Source organism: Schistocerca nitens, chromosome 11 (assembly GCF_023898315.1).
Source record: "Schistocerca nitens isolate TAMUIC-IGC-003100 chromosome 11, iqSchNite1.1, whole genome shotgun sequence".
Lineage (NCBI taxonomy): Eukaryota > Metazoa > Arthropoda > Insecta > Orthoptera > Acrididae > Schistocerca > Schistocerca nitens.
The window spans coordinates 42,368,849-42,387,485 of NC_064624.1; positions in this window are offsets into that span (position 1 = coordinate 42,368,849).

Sequence of the window (18,637 nt, forward strand, 5' to 3'; positions counted from 1 at the left end):
GACTTTGAAGATGTGATTATACTGGTGACGAGATATTGGCTACCCTAAGAGAGTCACAGTGTTTCCTGCCAGTTGCTCACCCCAATACACATTCTTTAGATACTGTTTCCAGTGTGCCTGAAGAGATACGCCACTAGTTGTGTATCTTAAGAGACATATAGATACTTTTGCAAGGGGTTCCTTGAAGTTGGTGATGTGATTATGTTGGTGACGAGGCATTGGCTACCTTAAGAGAGTCATAGTGCTTCCTGCCAGTTGCTCACCCAAATACACATTTTTAGATACTATGGCCAGTCTGCCTGAAGCGATACGCAACTAGTTGTGTATCTTAAGAGAAACATCGTTACTCTTGCCAGCGTTTTCTTGACTTTGAAGATGTGATTATACTGGTGACTAAATATTGGCTACCCTAAGAGAGACACAGTGTTTCCTGCCAGTTGCTCACCCAAATACACATTCTTTAGATACTGTTTCCAGTGTGCCTGAAGAGATACGCCACTAGTTGTGTATCTTAAGGGACATATAGATACATTTCCAAGGGGTTTCTTGAAGTTGGTGATGTGATTATGTTGGTGACGAGGCATTGGCTACCTTAAGAGAGTCATAGTGCTTCCTGCCAGTTGCTCACCCAAATACACATTTTTAGATACTGTGGCCAGTATGCCTGAAGCGATACGCCACTAGTTGTGTATCTTAAGAGAAACATCGTTACTCTTGCCAGCGTTTTCTTGACTTTGAAGATGTGATTATACTGGTGACGAGATATTGGCTACCCTAAGAGAGTCACAGTGTTTCCTGCCAGTTGCTCACCCAAATACACATTCTTTAGATACTGTTTCCAGTGTGCCTGAAGAGATACGCCACTAGTTGTGTATCTTAAGGGACATATAGATACTTTTGCAAGGGGTTTCTTGAAGTTGGTGATGTGATTATGTTGGTGACGATGCATTGGCTACCTTAAGAGAGTCATAGTGCTTCCTGCCAAATGCTCACCCAAATACACATTTTTAGATACTGGGCCAGTCTGGCTGAAGCGATACGCCACGAGTTGTGTATCTTAAGAGAAACATCGTTACTCTTGCCAGCGTTTTCTTGACTTTGAAGATGTGATTATACTGGTGACGAGATATTGGCTACCCTAAGAGAGTCACAGTGTTTCCTGCCAGTTGCTCACCCCAATACACATTCTTTAGATACTGTTTCCAGTGTGCCTGAAGAGATACGCCACTAGTTGTGTATCTTAAGGGACATATAGATACATTTCCAAGGGGTTTCTTGAAGTTGGTGATGTGATTATGTTGGTGACGAGGCATTGGCTACCTTAAGAGAGTCATAGTGCTTCCTGCCAGTTGCTCACCCAAATACACATTTTTAGATACTGTGGCCAGTATGCCTGAAGCGATACGCCACTAGTTGTGTATCTTAAGAGAAACATCGTTACTCTTGCCAGCGTTTTCTTGACTTTGAAGATGTGATTATACTGGTGACGAGATATTGGCTACCCTAAGAGAGACACAGTGTTTCCTGCCAGTTGCTCACCCAAATACACATTCTTTAGATACTGTTTCCAGTGTGCCTGAAGAGATACGCCACTAGTTGTGTATCTTAAGGGACATATAGATACTTTTGCAAGGGGTTTCTTGAAGTTGGTGATGTGATTATGTTGGTGACGAGGCATTGGCTACCTTAAGAGAGTCATAGTGCTTCCTGCCAGTTGCTCACCCAAATACACATTTTTAGATACTGTTTCCAGTGTGCCTGAAGAGATACGCCACTAGTTGTGTATCTTAAGGGACATATAGATACTTTTGCAAGGGGTTTCTTGAAGTTGGTGATGTGATTATGTTGGTGACGATGCATTGGCTACCTTAAGAGAGTCATAGTGCTTCCTGCCAAATGCTCAACCAAATACACATTTTTTGATACTGGGCCAGTCTGCCTGAAGCGATACGCCACTAGTTGTGTATCTTAAGAGAAACATCGTTACTCTTGCCAGCGTTTTCTTGACTTTGAAGATGTGATTATACTGGTGACGAGATATTGGCTACCCTAAGAGAGTCACAGTGTTTCCTGCCAGTTGCTCACCCAAATACACATTCTTTAGATACTGTTTCCAGTGTGCCTGAAGAGATACGCCACTAGTTGTGTATCTTAAGGGACATATAGATACTTTTGCAAGGGGTTCCTTGAAGTTGGTGATGTGATTATGTTGGTGACGAGGCATTGGCTACCTTAAGAGAGTCATAGTGCTTCCTGCCACTTGCTCACCCAAATACACATTTTTAGATACTATGGCCAGTCTGCCTGAAGCGATACGCAACTAGTTGTGTATCTTAAGAGAAACATCGTTACTCTTGCCAGCGTTTTCTTGACTTTGAAGATGTGATTATACTGGTGACTAGATATTGGCTACCCTAAGAGAGACACAGTGTTTCCTGCCAGTTGCTCACCCAAATACACATTCTTTAGATACTGTTTCCAGTGTGCCTGAAGAGATACGCCACTAGTTGTGTATCTTAAGGGACATATAGATACATTTCCAAGGGGTTTCTTGAAGTTGGTGATGTGATTATGTTGGTGACGAGGCATTGGGTACCTTAAGAGAGTCATAGTGCTTCCTGCCAGTTGCTCACCCAAATACACATTTTTAGATACTGTGGCCAGTCTGCCTGAAGCGATACACCACTAGTTGTGTATCTTAAGACAAACATCGTTACTCTTGCCAGCGTTTTCTTGACTTTGAAGATGTGATTATACTGGTGACGAGTTATTGGCTACCCTAAGAGAGACACAGTGTTTCCTGCCAGTTGCTCACCCAAATACACATTCTTTAGATACTGTTTCCAGTGTGCCTGAAGAGATACGCCACTAGTTGTGTATCTTAAGGGACATATAGATACTTTTGCAAGGGGTTTCTTGAAGTTGGTGATGTGATTATGTTGGTGACGAGGCATTGGCTACCTTAAGAGAGTCATAGTGCTTCCTGCCAGTTGCTCACCCAAATACACATTTTTAGATACTGTTTCCTGTGTGCCTGAAGAGATACGCCACTAGTTGTGTATCTTAAGGGCCATATAGATACTTTTGCAAGGGGTTTCTTGAAGTTGGTGATGTGATTATGTTGGTGACGAGGCATTGTCTACCTTAAGAGAGTCATAGTGCTTCCTGCCAGTTGCTCACCCAAATACACATTTTTAGATACTGTGGCCAGTCTGCCTGAAGCGATACGCCACTAGTTGTGTATCTTAAGAGAAACATCGTTACTCTTGCCAGCGTTTTCTTGACTTTGAAGATGTGATTATACTGGTGACGAGATATTGGCTACCCTAAGAGAGTCACAGTGTTTCCTGCCAGTTGCTCACCCAAATACACATTCTTTAGATACTGTTTCCAGTGTGCCTGAAGAGATACGCCACTAGTTGTGTATCTTAAGGGACATATAGATACTTTTGCAAGGGGTTTCTTGAAGTTGGTGATGTGATTATGTTGGTGACGATGCATTGGCTACCTTAAGAGAGTCATAGTGCTTCCTGCCAAATGCTCACCCAAATACACATTTTTAGATACTGGGCCAGTCTGCCTGAAGCGATACGCCACTAGTTGTGTATCTTAAGAGAAACATCGTTACTCTTGCCAGCGTTTTCTTGACTTTGAAGATGTGATTATACTGGTGACGAGATATTGGCTACCCTAAGAGAGTCACAGTGTTTCCTGCCAGTTGCTCACCCCAATACACATTGATTAGATACTGTTTCCAGTGTGCCTGAAGAGATACGCCACTAGTTGTGTATCTTAAGGGACATATAGATACTTTTGCAAGGGGTTCCTTGAAGTTGGTGATGTGATTATGTTGGTGACGAGGCATTGGCTACCTTGAGAGAGTCATAGTGCTTCCTGCCAGTTGCTCACCCAAATACACATTTTTAGATACTATGGCCAGTCTGCCTGAAGCGATACGCAACTAGTTGTGTATCTTAAGAGAAACATCGTTACTCTTGCCAGCGTTTTCTTGACTTTGAAGATGTGATTATACTGGTGACTAGATATTGGCTACCCTAAGAGAGACACAGTGTTTCCTGCCAGTTGCTCACCCAAATACACATTCTTTAGATACTGTTTCCAGTGTGCCTGAAGAGATACGCCACTAGTTGTGTATCTTAAGGGACATATAGATACATTTCCAAGGGGTTTCTTGAAGTTGGTGATGTGATTATGTTGGTGACGAGGCATTGGCTACCTTAAGAGAGTCATAGTGCTTCCTGCCAGTTGCTCACCCAAATACACATTCTTTAGATACTGTGGCCAGTCTGCCTGAAGCGATACGCCACTAGTTGTGTATCTTAAGAGAAACATCGTTACTCTTGCCAGCGTTTTCTTGACTTTGAAGATGTGATTATACTGGTGACGAGATATTGGCTACCCTAAGAGAGTCACAGTGTTTCCTGCCAGTTGCTCACCCAAATACACATTCTTTAGATACTGTTTCCAGTGTGCCTGAAGAGATACGCCACTAGTTGTGTATCTTAAGGGACATATAGATACTTTTGCAAGGGGTTTCTTGAAGTTGGTGATGTGATTATGTTGGTGACGAGGCATTGGCTACCTTAAGAGAGTCATAGTGCTTCCTGCCAGTTGCTCACCCAAATACACATTTTTAGATACTGTGGCCAGTCTGCCTGAAGCGATACGCCACTAGTTGTGTATCTTAAGAGAAACATCGTTACTCTTGCCAGCGTTTTCTTGACTTTGAAGATGTGATTATACTGGTGACGAGGTATTGGCTACCCTAAGATAGACACAGTGTTTCCTGCCAGTTGCTCACCCAAATACACATTCTTTAGATACTGTTTCCAGTGTGCCTGAAGAGATACGCCACTAGTTGTGTATCTTAAGGGGCATATAGATACTTTTGCAAAGGGTTTCTTGAAGTTGGTGATGTGATTATGTTGGTGACGAGGCATTGGCTACCTTAAGAGAGTCATAGTGCTTCCTGCCAGTTGCTCACCCAAATACACATTCTTTAGATACTGTTTCCAGTGTGCCTGAAGAGATACGCCACTAGTTGTGTATCTTAAGGGCCATATAGATACTTTTGCAAGGGGTTTCTTGAAGTTGGTGATGTGATTATGTTGGTGACGAGGCATTGTCTACCTTAAGAGAGTCATAGTGCTTCCTGCCAGTTGCTCACCCAAATACACATTTTTAGATACTGTGGCCAGTCTGCCTGAAGCGATACGCCACTAGTTGTGTATCTTAAGAGAAACATCGTTACTCTTGCCAGCGTTTTCTTGACTTTGAAGATGTGATTATACTGGTGACGAGATATTGGCTACCCTAAGAGAGTCACAGTGTTTCCTGCCAGTTGCTCACCCAAATACACATTCTTTAGATACTGTTTCCAGTGTGCCTGAAGAGATACGCCACTAGTTGTGTATCTTAAGGGACATATAGATACTTTTGCAAGGGGTTTCTTGAAGTTGGTGATGTGATTATGTTGGTGACGATGCATTGGCTACCTTAAGAGAGTCATAGTGCTTCCTGCCAAATGCTCACCCAAATACACATTTTTAGATACTGGGCCAGTCTGCCTGAAGCGATACGCCACTAGTTGTGTATCTTAAGAGAAACATCGTTACTCTTGCCAGCGTTTTCTTGACTTTGAAGATGTGATTATACTGGTGACGAGATATTGGCTACCCTAAGAGAGTCACAGTGTTTCCTGCCAGTTGCTCACCCAAATACACATTCTTTAGATACTGTTTCCAGTGTGCCTGAAGAGATACGCCACTAGTTGTGTATCTTAAGGGACATATAGATACTTTTGGAAGGGGTTTCTTGAAGTTGGTGATATGATTATGTTGGTGACGAGGCATTGGCTACCTTAAGAGAGTCATAGTGCTTCCTGCCAGTTGCTCACCCAAATACACATTTTTAGATACTGTGGCCAGTCTGCCTGAAGCGATACGCCACTAGTTGTGTATCTTAAGAGAGACATCGTTACTCTTGCCAGCGTTTTCTTGACTTTGAAGATGTGATTATACTGGTGACGAGATATTGGCTACCCTAAGAGAGTCACAGTGTTTCCTGCCAGTTGCTCACCCAAATACACATTCTTTAGATACTGTTTCCAGTGTGCCTGAAGAGATACGCCAATAGTTGTGTATCTTAAGGGACATATAGATACTTTTGCAAGGGGTTTCTTGAAGTTGGTGATGTGATTATGTTGGTGACGAGGCATTGGCTACCTTAAGAGAGTCATAGTGCTTCCTGCCAGTTGCTCACCCAAATACACATTCTTTAGATACTGTTTCCAGTGTGCCTGAAGAGATACGCCACTAGTTGTGTATCTTAAGGGACATATAGATACTTTTGCAAGGGGTTTCTTGAAGTTGGTGATGTGATTATGTTGGTGACGAGGCATTGGCTACCTTAAGAGAGTCATAGTGCTTCCTGCCAGTTGCTCACCCAAATACACATTTTTAGATACTGTGGCCAGTCTGCCTGAAGCGATACGCCACTAGTTGTGTATCTTAAGAGAAACATCGTTACTCTTGCCAGCGTTTTCTTGACTTTGAAGATGTGATTATACTGGTGACGAGATATTGGCTACCCTAAGAGAGTCACAGTGTTTCCTGCCAGTTGCTCACCCAAATACACATTCTTTAGATACTGTTTCCAGTGTGCCTGAAGAGATACGCCAATAGTTGTGTATCTTAAGGGACATATAGATACTTTTGCAAGGGGTTTCATGAAGTTGGTGATGTGATTATGTTGGTGACGAGGCATTGGCTACCTTAAGAGAGTCATAGTGCTTCCTGCCAGTTGCTCACCCAAATACACATTCTTTAGATACTGTTTCCAGTGTGCCTGAAGAGATACGCCACTAGTTGTGTATCTTAAGGGACATATAGATACTTTTGCAAGGGGTTTCTTGAAGTTGGTGATGTGATTAAGTTGGTGACGAGGCATTGTCTTCCTTAAGAGAGTCATAGTGCTTCCTGCCAGTTGCTCACCCAAATACACATTTTTAGATACTGTGGCCAGTCTGCCTGAAGCGATACGCCACTAGTTGTGTATCTTAAGAGAAACATCGTTACTCTTGCCAGCGTTTTCTTGACTTTGAAGATGTGATTATACTGGTGACGAGATATTGGCTACCCTAAGAGAGTCACAGTGTTTCCTGCCAGTTGCTCACCCAAATACACATTCTTTAGATACTGTTTCCAGTGTGCCTGAAGAGATACGCCACTAGTTGTGTATCTTAAGGGACATATAGATACATTTGCAAGGGGTTTCTTGAAGTTGGTGATGTGATTATGTTGGTGACGAGGCATTGGCTACCTTAAGAGAGTCATAGTGCTTCCTGCCAGTTGCTCACCCAAATACACATTCTTTAGATACTGTTTCCAGTGTGCCTGAAGAGATACGCCACTAGTTGTGTATCTTAAGGGACATATAGATACTTTTGCAAGGGGTTTCTTGAAGTTGGTGATGTGATTATGTTGGTGACGAGGCATTGGCTACCTTAAGAGAGTCATAGTGCTCCCTGCCAGTTGCTCACACAAATACACATTTTTAGATACTGTGGCCAGTATGCCTGAAGCGATACGCCACTAGTTGTGTATCTTAAGAGAAACATCGTTACTCTTGCCAGCGTTTTCTTGACTTTGAAGATGTGATTATACTGGTGACGAGATATTGGCTACCCTAAGAGAGTCACAGTGTTTCCTGCCAGTTGCTCACCCAAATACACATTCTTTAGATACTGTTTCCAGTGTGCCTGAAGAGATACGCCACTAGTTGTGTATCTTAAGGGGCATATAGATACTTTTGCAAGGGGTTTCTTGAAGTTGGTGATGTGATTATGTTGGTGACGAGGCATTGGCTACCTTAAGAGAGTCATAGTGCTTCCTGCCAGTTGCTCACCCAAATACACATTCTTTAGATACTGTTTCCAGTGTGCCTGAAGAGATACGCCACTAGTTGTGTATCTTAAGGGACATATAGATACTTTTGCAAGGGGTTTCTTGAAGTTGGTGATGTGATTATGTTGGTGACGAGGCATTGGCTACCTTAAGAGAGTCATAGTGCTCCCTGCCAGTTGCTCACACAAATACACATTTTTAGATACTGTGGCCAGTCTGCCTGAAGCGATACGCCACTAGTTGTGTATCTTAAGAGAAACATCGTTACTCTTGCCAGCGTTTTCTTGACTTTGAAGATGTGATTATACTGGTGACGAGATATTGGCTACCCTAAGAGAGTCACAGTGTTTCCTGCCAGTTGCTCACCCAAATACACATTCTTTAGATACTGTTTCCAGTGTGCCTGAAGAGATACGCCACTAGTTGTGTATCTTAAGGGACATATAGATACTTTTGCAAGGGGTTTCTTGAAGTTGGTGATGTGATTATGTTGGTGACGAGGCATTGGCTACCTTAAGAGAGTCATAGTGCTTCCTGCCAGTTGCTCACCCAAATACACATTTTTAGATACTGTGGCCAGTCTGCCTGAAGCGATACGCCACTAGTTGTGTATCTTAAGAGAAACATCGTTACTCTTGCCAGCGTTTTCTTGACTTTGAAGATGTGATTATACTGGTGACGAGGTATTGGCTACCCTAAGATAGACACAGTGTTTCCTGCCAGTTGCTCACCCAAATACACATTCTTTAGATACTGTTTCCAGTGTGCCTGAAGAGATACGCCACTAGTTGTGTATCTTAAGGGGCATATAGATACTTTTGCAAAGGGTTTCTTGAAGTTGGTGATGTGATTATGTTGGTGACGAGGCATTGGCTACCTTAAGAGAGTCATAGTGCTTCCTGCCAGTTGCTCACCCAAATACACATTCTTTAGATACTGTTTCCAGTGTGCCTGAAGAGATACGCCACTAGTTGTGTATCTTAAGGGCCATATAGATACTTTTGCAAGGGGTTTCTTGAAGTTGGTGATGTGATTATGTTGGTGACGAGGCATTGTCTACCTTAAGAGAGTCATAGTGCTTCCTGCCAGTTGCTCACCCAAATACACATTTTTAGATACTGTGGCCAGTCTGCCTGAAGCGATACGCCACTAGTTGTGTATCTTAAGAGAAACATCGTTACTCTTGCCAGCGTTTTCTTGACTTTGAAGATGTGATTATACTGGTGACGAGATATTGGCTACCCTAAGAGAGTCACAGTGTTTCCTGCCAGTTGCTCACCCAAATACACATTCTTTAGATACTGTTTCCAGTGTGCCTGAAGAGATACGCCACTAGTTGTGTATCTTAAGGGACATATAGATACTTTTGCAAGGGGTTTCTTGAAGTTGGTGATGTGATTATGTTGGTGACGATGCATTGGCTACCTTAAGAGAGTCATAGTGCTTCCTGCCAAATGCTCACCCAAATACACATTTTTAGATACTGGGCCAGTCTGCCTGAAGCGATACGCCACTAGTTGTGTATCTTAAGAGAAACATCGTTACTCTTGCCAGCGTTTTCTTGACTTTGAAGATGTGATTATACTGGTGACGAGATATTGGCTACCCTAAGAGAGTCACAGTGTTTCCTGCCAGTTGCTCACCCAAATACACATTCTTTAGATACTGTTTCCAGTGTGCCTGAAGAGATACGCCACTAGTTGTGTATCTTAAGGGACATATAGATACTTTTGGAAGGGGTTTCTTGAAGTTGGTGATATGATTATGTTGGTGACGAGGCATTGGCTACCTTAAGAGAGTCATAGTGCTTCCTGCCAGTTGCTCACCCAAATACACATTTTTAGATACTGTGGCCAGTCTGCCTGAAGCGATACGCCACTAGTTGTGTATCTTAAGAGAGACATCGTTACTCTTGCCAGCGTTTTCTTGACTTTGAAGATGTGATTATACTGGTGACGAGATATTGGCTACCCTAAGAGAGTCACAGTGTTTCCTGCCAGTTGCTCACCCAAATACACATTCTTTAGATACTGTTTCCAGTGTGCCTGAAGAGATACGCCAATAGTTGTGTATCTTAAGGGACATATAGATACTTTTGCAAGGGGTTTCTTGAAGTTGGTGATGTGATTATGTTGGTGACGAGGCATTGGCTACCTTAAGAGAGTCATAGTGCTTCCTGCCAGTTGCTCACCCAAATACACATTCTTTAGATACTGTTTCCAGTGTGCCTGAAGAGATACGCCACTAGTTGTGTATCTTAAGGGACATATAGATACTTTTGCAAGGGGTTTCTTGAAGTTGGTGATGTGATTATGTTGGTGACGAGGCATTGGCTACCTTAAGAGAGTCATAGTGCTTCCTGCCAGTTGCTCACCCAAATACACATTTTTAGATACTGTGGCCAGTCTGCCTGAAGCGATACGCCACTAGTTGTGTATCTTAAGAGAAACATCGTTACTCTTGCCAGCGTTTTCTTGACTTTGAAGATGTGATTATACTGGTGACGAGATATTGGCTACCCTAAGAGAGTCACAGTGTTTCCTGCCAGTTGCTCACCCAAATACACATTCTTTAGATACTGTTTCCAGTGTGCCTGAAGAGATACGCCAATAGTTGTGTATCTTAAGGGACATATAGATACTTTTGCAAGGGGTTTCATGAAGTTGGTGATGTGATTATGTTGGTGACGAGGCATTGGCTACCTTAAGAGAGTCATAGTGCTTCCTGCCAGTTGCTCACCCAAATACACATTCTTTAGATACTGTTTCCAGTGTGCCTGAAGAGATACGCCACTAGTTGTGTATCTTAAGGGACATATAGATACTTTTGCAAGGGGTTTCTTGAAGTTGGTGATGTGATTAAGTTGGTGACGAGGCATTGTCTTCCTTAAGAGAGTCATAGTGCTTCCTGCCAGTTGCTCACCCAAATACACATTTTTAGATACTGTGGCCAGTCTGCCTGAAGCGATACGCCACTAGTTGTGTATCTTAAGAGAAACATCGTTACTCTTGCCAGCGTTTTCTTGACTTTGAAGATGTGATTATACTGGTGACGAGATATTGGCTACCCTAAGAGAGTCACAGTGTTTCCTGCCAGTTGCTCACCCAAATACACATTCTTTAGATACTGTTTCCAGTGTGCCTGAAGAGATACGCCACTAGTTGTGTATCTTAAGGGACATATAGATACATTTGCAAGGGGTTTCTTGAAGTTGGTGATGTGATTATGTTGGTGACGAGGCATTGGCTACCTTAAGAGAGTCATAGTGCTTCCTGCCAGTTGCTCACCCAAATACACATTCTTTAGATACTGTTTCCAGTGTGCCTGAAGAGATACGCCACTAGTTGTGTATCTTAAGGGACATATAGATACTTTTGCAAGGGGTTTCTTGAAGTTGGTGATGTGATTATGTTGGTGACGAGGCATTGGCTACCTTAAGAGAGTCATAGTGCTCCCTGCCAGTTGCTCACACAAATACACATTTTTAGATACTGTGGCCAGTATGCCTGAAGCGATACGCCACTAGTTGTGTATCTTAAGAGAAACATCGTTACTCTTGCCAGCGTTTTCTTGACTTTGAAGATGTGATTATACTGGTGACGAGATATTGGCTACCCTAAGAGAGTCACAGTGTTTCCTGCCAGTTGCTCACCCAAATACACATTCTTTAGATACTGTTTCCAGTGTGCCTGAAGAGATACGCCACTAGTTGTGTATCTTAAGGGGCATATAGATACTTTTGCAAGGGGTTTCTTGAAGTTGGTGATGTGATTATGTTGGTGACGAGGCATTGGCTACCTTAAGAGAGTCATAGTGCTTCCTGCCAGTTGCTCACCCAAATACACATTCTTTAGATACTGTTTCCAGTGTGCCTGAAGAGATACGCCACTAGTTGTGTATCTTAAGGGACATATAGATACTTTTGCAAGGGGTTTCTTGAAGTTGGTGATGTGATTATGTTGGTGACGAGGCATTGGCTACCTTAAGAGAGTCATAGTGCTCCCTGCCAGTTGCTCACACAAATACACATTTTTAGATACTGTGGCCAGTCTGCCTGAAGCGATACGCCACTAGTTGTGTATCTTAAGAGAAACATCGTTACTCTTGCCAGCGTTTTCTTGACTTTGAAGATGTGATTATACTGGTGACGAGATATTGGCTACCCTAAGAGAGACACAGTGTTTCCTGCCAGTTGCTCACCCAAATACACATTCTTTAGATACTGTTTCCAGTGTGCCTGAAGAGATACGCCACTAGTTGTGTATCTTAAGGGACATATAGATACTTTTGCAAGGGGTTTCTTGAAGTTGGTGATGTGATTATGTTGGTGACGAGGCATTGGCTACCTTAAGAGAGTCATAGTGCTTCCTGCCAGTTGCTCACCCAAATACACATTCTTTAGATACTGTTTCCAGTGTGCCTGAAGAGATACGCCACTAGTTGTGTATCTTAAGGGACATATAGATACTTTTGCAAGGGGTTTCTTGAAGTTGGTGATTTGATTATGTTGGTGACGAGGCATTGTCTACCTTAAGAGAGCCATAGTGCTTCCTGCCAGTTGCTCACCCAAATACACATTTTTAGATACTGTGGCCAGTCTGCCTGAAGCGATACGCCACTAGTTGTGTATCTTAAGAGAAACATCGTTACTCTTGCCAGCGTTTTCTAGACTTTGAAGATGTGATTATACTGGTGACGAGATATTGGCTACCCTAAGAGAGTCACAGTGTTTCCTGCCAGTTGCTCACCCAAATACACATTCTTTAGATACTGTTTCCAGTGTGCCTGAAGAGATACGCCACTAGTTGTGTATCTTAAGGGACATATAGATACTTTTGCAAGGGGTTTCTTGAAGTTGGTGATGTGATTATGTTGGTGACGAGGCATTGGCTACCTTAAGAGAGTCATAGTGCTTCCTGCCAGTTGCTCACCCAAATACACATTCTTTAGATGCTGTTTCCAGTGTGCCTGAAGAGATACGCCACTAGTTGTGTATCTTAAGGGACATATAGATACTTTTGCAAGGGGTTTCTTGAAGTTGGTGATGTGATTATGTTGGTGACGATGCATTGGCTACCTTAAGAGAGTCATAGTGCTTCCTGCCAAATGCTCACCCAAATACACATTTTTAGATACTGAGCCAGTCTGCCTGAAGCGATACGCCACTAGTTGTGTATCTTAAGAGAAACATCGTTACTCTTGCCAGCGTTTCCTTGACTTTGAAGATGTGATTATACTGGTGACGAGATATTGGCTACCCTAAGAGAGTCACAGTGTTTCCTGCCAGTTGCTCACCCAAATACACATTCTTTAGATACTGTTTCCAGTGTGCCTGAAGAGATACGCCACTAGTTGTGTATCTTAAGGGACATATAGATACTTTTGCAAGGGGTTTCTTGAAGTTGGTGATGTGATTATGTTGGTGACGAGGCATTGGCTACCTTAAGAGAGTCATAGTGCTTCCTGCCAGTTGCTCACCCAAATACACATTTTTAGATACTGTGGCCAGTCTGCCTGAAGCGATACGCCACTAGTTGTGTATCTTAAGAGAAACATCGTTACTCTTGCCAGCGTTTTCTTGACTTTGAAGATGTGATTATACTGGTGACGAGATATTGGCTACCCTAAGAGAGTCACAGTGTTTCCTGCCAGTTGCTCACCCAAATACACATTCTTTAGATACTGTTTCCAGTGTGCCTGAAGAGATACGCCAATAGTTGTGTATCTTAAGGGACATATAGATACTTTTGCAAGGGGTTTCTTGAAGTTGGTGATGTGATTATGTTGGTGACGAGGCATTGGCTACCTTAAGAGAGTCATAGTGCTTCCTGCCAGTTGCTCACCCAAATACACATTCTTTAGATACTGTTTCCAGTGTGCCTGAAGAGATACGCCACTAGTTGTGTATCTTGAGGGACATGTAGATACTTTTGCAAGGGGTTTCTTGAAGTTGGTGATGTGATTATGTTGGTGACGAGGCATTGTCTACCTTAAGAGAGTCATAGTGCTTCCTGCCAGTTGCTCACCCAAATACACATTTTTAAATACTGTGGCCAATCTGCCTGAAGCGATACGCCACTAGTTGTGTATCTTAAGAGAAACATCGTTACTCTTGCCAGCGTTTTCTTGACTTTGAAGATGTGATTATACTGGTGACGAGATATTGGCTACCCTAAGAGAGTCACAGTGTTTCCTGCCAGTTGCTCACCCAAATACACATTCTTTAGATACTGTTTCCAGTGTGCCTGAAGAGATACGCCACTAGTTGTGTATCTTAAGGGACATATAGATACATTTGCAAGGGGTTTCTTGAAGTTGGTGATGTGATTATGTTGGTGACGAGGCATTGGCTACCTTAAGAGAGTCATAGTGCTTCCTGCCAGTTGCTCACCCAAATACACATTCTTTAGATACTGTTTCCAGTGTGCCTGAGGAGATACGCCACTAGTTGTGTATCTTAAGGGACATAGAGATACTTTTCAAGGGGTTTCTTGAAGTTGGTGATGTGATTATGTTGGTGACGATGCATTGGCTACCTTAAGAGAGTCATAGTGCTTCCTGCCAAATGCTCACCCAAATACACATTTTTAGATACTGAGCCAGTCTGCCTGAAGCGATACGCCACTAGTTGTGTATCTTAAGAGAAACATCGTTACTCTTGCCAGCGTTTCCTTGACTTTGAAGATGTGATTATACTGGTGACGAGATATTGGCTACCCTAAGAGAGTCACAGTGTTTCCTGCCAGTTGCTCACCCAAATACACATTCTTTAGATACTGTTTCCAGTGTGCCTGAAGAGATACGCCACTAGTTGTGTATCTTAAGGGACATATAGATACTTTTGCAAGGGGTTTCTTGAAGTTGGTGATGTGATTATGTTGGTGACGAGGCATTGGCTACCTTAAGAGAGTCATAGTGCTTCCTGCCAGTTGCTCACCCAAATACACATTTTTAGATACTGTGGCCAGTCTGCCTGAAGCGATACGCCACTAGTTGTGTATCTTAAGAGAAACATCGTTACTCTTGCCAGCGTTTTCTTGACTTTGAAGATGTGATTATACTGGTGACGAGATATTGGCTACCCTAAGAGAGTCACAGTGTTTCCTGCCAGTTGCTCACCCAAATACACATTCTTTAGATACTGTTTCCAGTGTGCCTGAAGAGATACGCCAATAGTTGTGTATCTTAAGGGACATATAGATACTTTTGCAAGGGGTTTCTTGAAGTTGGTGATGTGATTATGTTGGTGACGAGGCATTGGCTACCTTAAGAGAGTCATAGTGCTTCCTGCCAGTTGCTCACCCAAATACACATTCTTTAGATACTGTTTCCAGTGTGCCTGAAGAGATACGCCACTAGTTGTGTATCTTGAGGGACATTTAGATACTTTTGCAAGGGGTTTCTTGAAGTTGGTGATGTGATTATGTTGGTGACGAGGCATTGTCTACCTTAAGAGAGTCATAGTGCTTCCTGCCAGTTGCTCACCCAAATACACATTTTTAAATACTGTGGCCAATCTGCCTGAAGCGATACGCCACTAGTTGTGTATCTTAAGAGAAACATCGTTACTCTTGCCAGCGTTTTCTTGACTTTGAAGATGTGATTATACTGGTGACGAGATATTGGCTACCCTAAGAGAGTCACAGTGTTTCCTGCCAGTTGCTCACCCAAATACACATTCTTTAGATACTGTTTCCAGTGTGCCTGAAGAGATACGCCACTAGTTGTGTATCTTAAGGGACATATAGATACATTTGCAAGGGGTTTCTTGAAGTTGGTGATGTGATTATGTTGGTGACGAGGCATTGGCTACCTTAAGAGAGTCATAGTGCTTCCTGCCAGTTGCTCACCCAAATACACATTCTTTAGATACTGTTTCCAGTGTGCCTGAGGAGATACGCCACTAGTTGTGTATCTTAAGGGACATAGAGATACTTTTCAAGGGGTTTCTTGAAGTTGGTGATGTGATTATGTTGGTGACGATGCATTGGCTACCTTAAGAGAGTCATAGTGCTTCCTGCCAAATGCTCACCCAAATACACATTTTTAGATACTGGGCCAGTCTGCCTGAAGCGATACGCCACTAGTTGTGTATCTTAAGAGAAACATCGTTACTCTTGCCAGCGTTTTCTTGACTTTGAAGATGTGATTATACTGGTGACGAGATATTGGCTACCCTAAGAGAGTCACAGTGTTTCCTGCCAGTTGCTCACCCAAATACACATTCTTTAGATACTGTTTCCAGTGTGCCTGAAGAGATACGCCACTTGTTGTGTATCTTAAGGGACATATAGATACTTTTGCAAGGGGTTTCTTGAAGTTGGTGATGTGATTATGTTGGTGACGAGGCATTGGCTACCTTAAGAGAGTCATAGTGCTTCCTGCCAGTTGCTCACCCAAATACACATTTTTAGATACTGTGGCCAGTCTGCCTGAAGCGATACGCCACTAGTTGTGTATCTTAAGAGAAACATCGTTACTCTTGCCAGCGTTTTCTTGACTTTGAAGATGTGATTATACTGGTGACGAGATATTGGCTACCCTAAGAGAGTCACAGTGTTTCCTGCCAGTTGCTCACCCAAATACACATTCTTTAGATACTGTTTCCAGTGTGCCTGAAGAGATACGCCAATAGTTGTGTATCTTAAGGGACATATAGATACTTTTGCAAGGGGTTTCTTGAAGTTGGTGATGTGATTATGTTGGTGACGAGGCATTGGCTACCTTAAGAGAGTCATAGTGCTTCCTGCCAGTTGCTCACCCAAATACACATTCTTTAGATACTGTTTCCAGTGTGCCTGAAGAGATACGCCACTAGTTGTGTATCTTAAGGGACATATAGATACTTTTGCAAGGGGTTTCTTGAAGTTGGTGATGTGATTATGTTGGTGACGAGGCATTGTCATCCTTAAGAGAGTCATAGTGCTTCCTGCCAGTTGCTCACCCAAATACACATTTTTAGATACTGTGGCCAGTCTGCCTGAAGCGATACGCCACTAGTTGTGTATCTTAAGAGAAACATCGTTACTCTTGCCAGCGTTTTCTTGACTTTGAAGATGTGATTATACTGGTGACGAGATATTGGCTACCCTAAGAGAGTCACAGTGTTTCCTGCCAGTTGCTCACCCAAATACACATTCTTTAGATACTGTTTCCAGTGTGCCTGAAGAGATACGCCACTAGTTGTGTATCTTAAGGGACATATAGATACATTTGCAAGGGGTTTCTTGAAGTTGGTGATGTGATTATGTTGGTGACGAGGCATTGGCTACCTTAAGAGAGTCATAGTGCTTCCTGCCAGTTGCTCACCCAAATACACATTCTTTAGATACTGTTTCCAGTGTGCCTGAAGAGATACGCCACTAGTTGTGTATCTTAAGGGACATATAGATACTTTTGCAAGGGGTTTCTTGAAGTTGGTGATGTGATTATGTTGGTGACGAGGCATTGGCTACCTTAAGAGAGTCATAGTGCTTCCTGCCAGTTGCTCACCCAAGTACACATTTTTAGATACTGTGGCCAGTCTGCCTGAAGCGATACGCCACTAGTTGTGTATCTTAAGAGAAACATCGTTACTCTTGCCAGCGTTTTCTTGACTTTGAAGATGTGATTATACTGGTGACGAGATATTGGCTACCCTAAGAGAGTCACAGTGTTTCCTGCCAGTTGCTCACCCAAATACACATTCTTTAGATACTGTTTCCAGTGTGCCTGAAGAGATACGCCACTAGTTGTGTATCTTAAGGGACATATAGATACATTTGCAAGGGGTTTCTTGAAGTTGGTGATGTGATTATGTTGGTGACGAGGCATTGGCTACCTTAAGAGAGTCATAGTGCTTCCTGCCAGTTGCTCACCCAAATACACATTCTTTAGATACTGTTTCCAGTCTGCCTGAAGCGATACGCCGCTAGTTGTGTATCTTAAGAGAAACATCGTTACTCTTGCCAGCGTTTTCTTGACTTTGAAGATGTGATTATACTGGTGACGAGATATTGGCTACCCTAAGAGAGTCACAGTGTTTCCTGCCAGTTGCTCACCCAAATACACATTCTTTAGATACAGTTTCCAGTGTGCCTGAAGAGATACGCCACTAGTTGTGTATCTTAAGGGACATATAGATACTTTTGCAAGGGGTTTCTTGAAGTTGGTGATGTGATTATGTTGGTGACGAGGCATTGGCTACCTTCAGAGAGTCATAGTGCTTCCTGCCAGTTGCTCACCCAAATACACATTTTTAGATACTGTGGCCAGTCTGCCTGAAGCGATACGCCACTAGTTGTGTATCTTAAGAGAAACATCGTTACTCTTGCCAGCGTTTTCTTGACTTTGAAGATGTGATTATACTGGTGACGAGATATTGGCTACCCTAAGAGAGACACAGTGTTTCCTGCCAGTTGCTCACCCAAATACACATTCTTTAGATACTGTTTCCAGTGTGCCTGAAGAGATACGCCACTAGTTGTGTATCTTAAGGGACATATAGATACATTTGCAAGGGGTTTCTTGAAGTTGGTGATGTGATTATGTTGGTGACGAGGCATTGGCTACCTTAAGAGAGTCATAGTGCTTCCTGCCAGTTGCTCACCCAAATACACATTCTTTAGATACTGTTTCCAGTGTGCCTGAAGAGATACGCCACTAGTTGTGTATCTTAAGGGACATATAGATACTTTTGCAAGGGGTTTCTTGAAGTTGGTGATTTGATTATG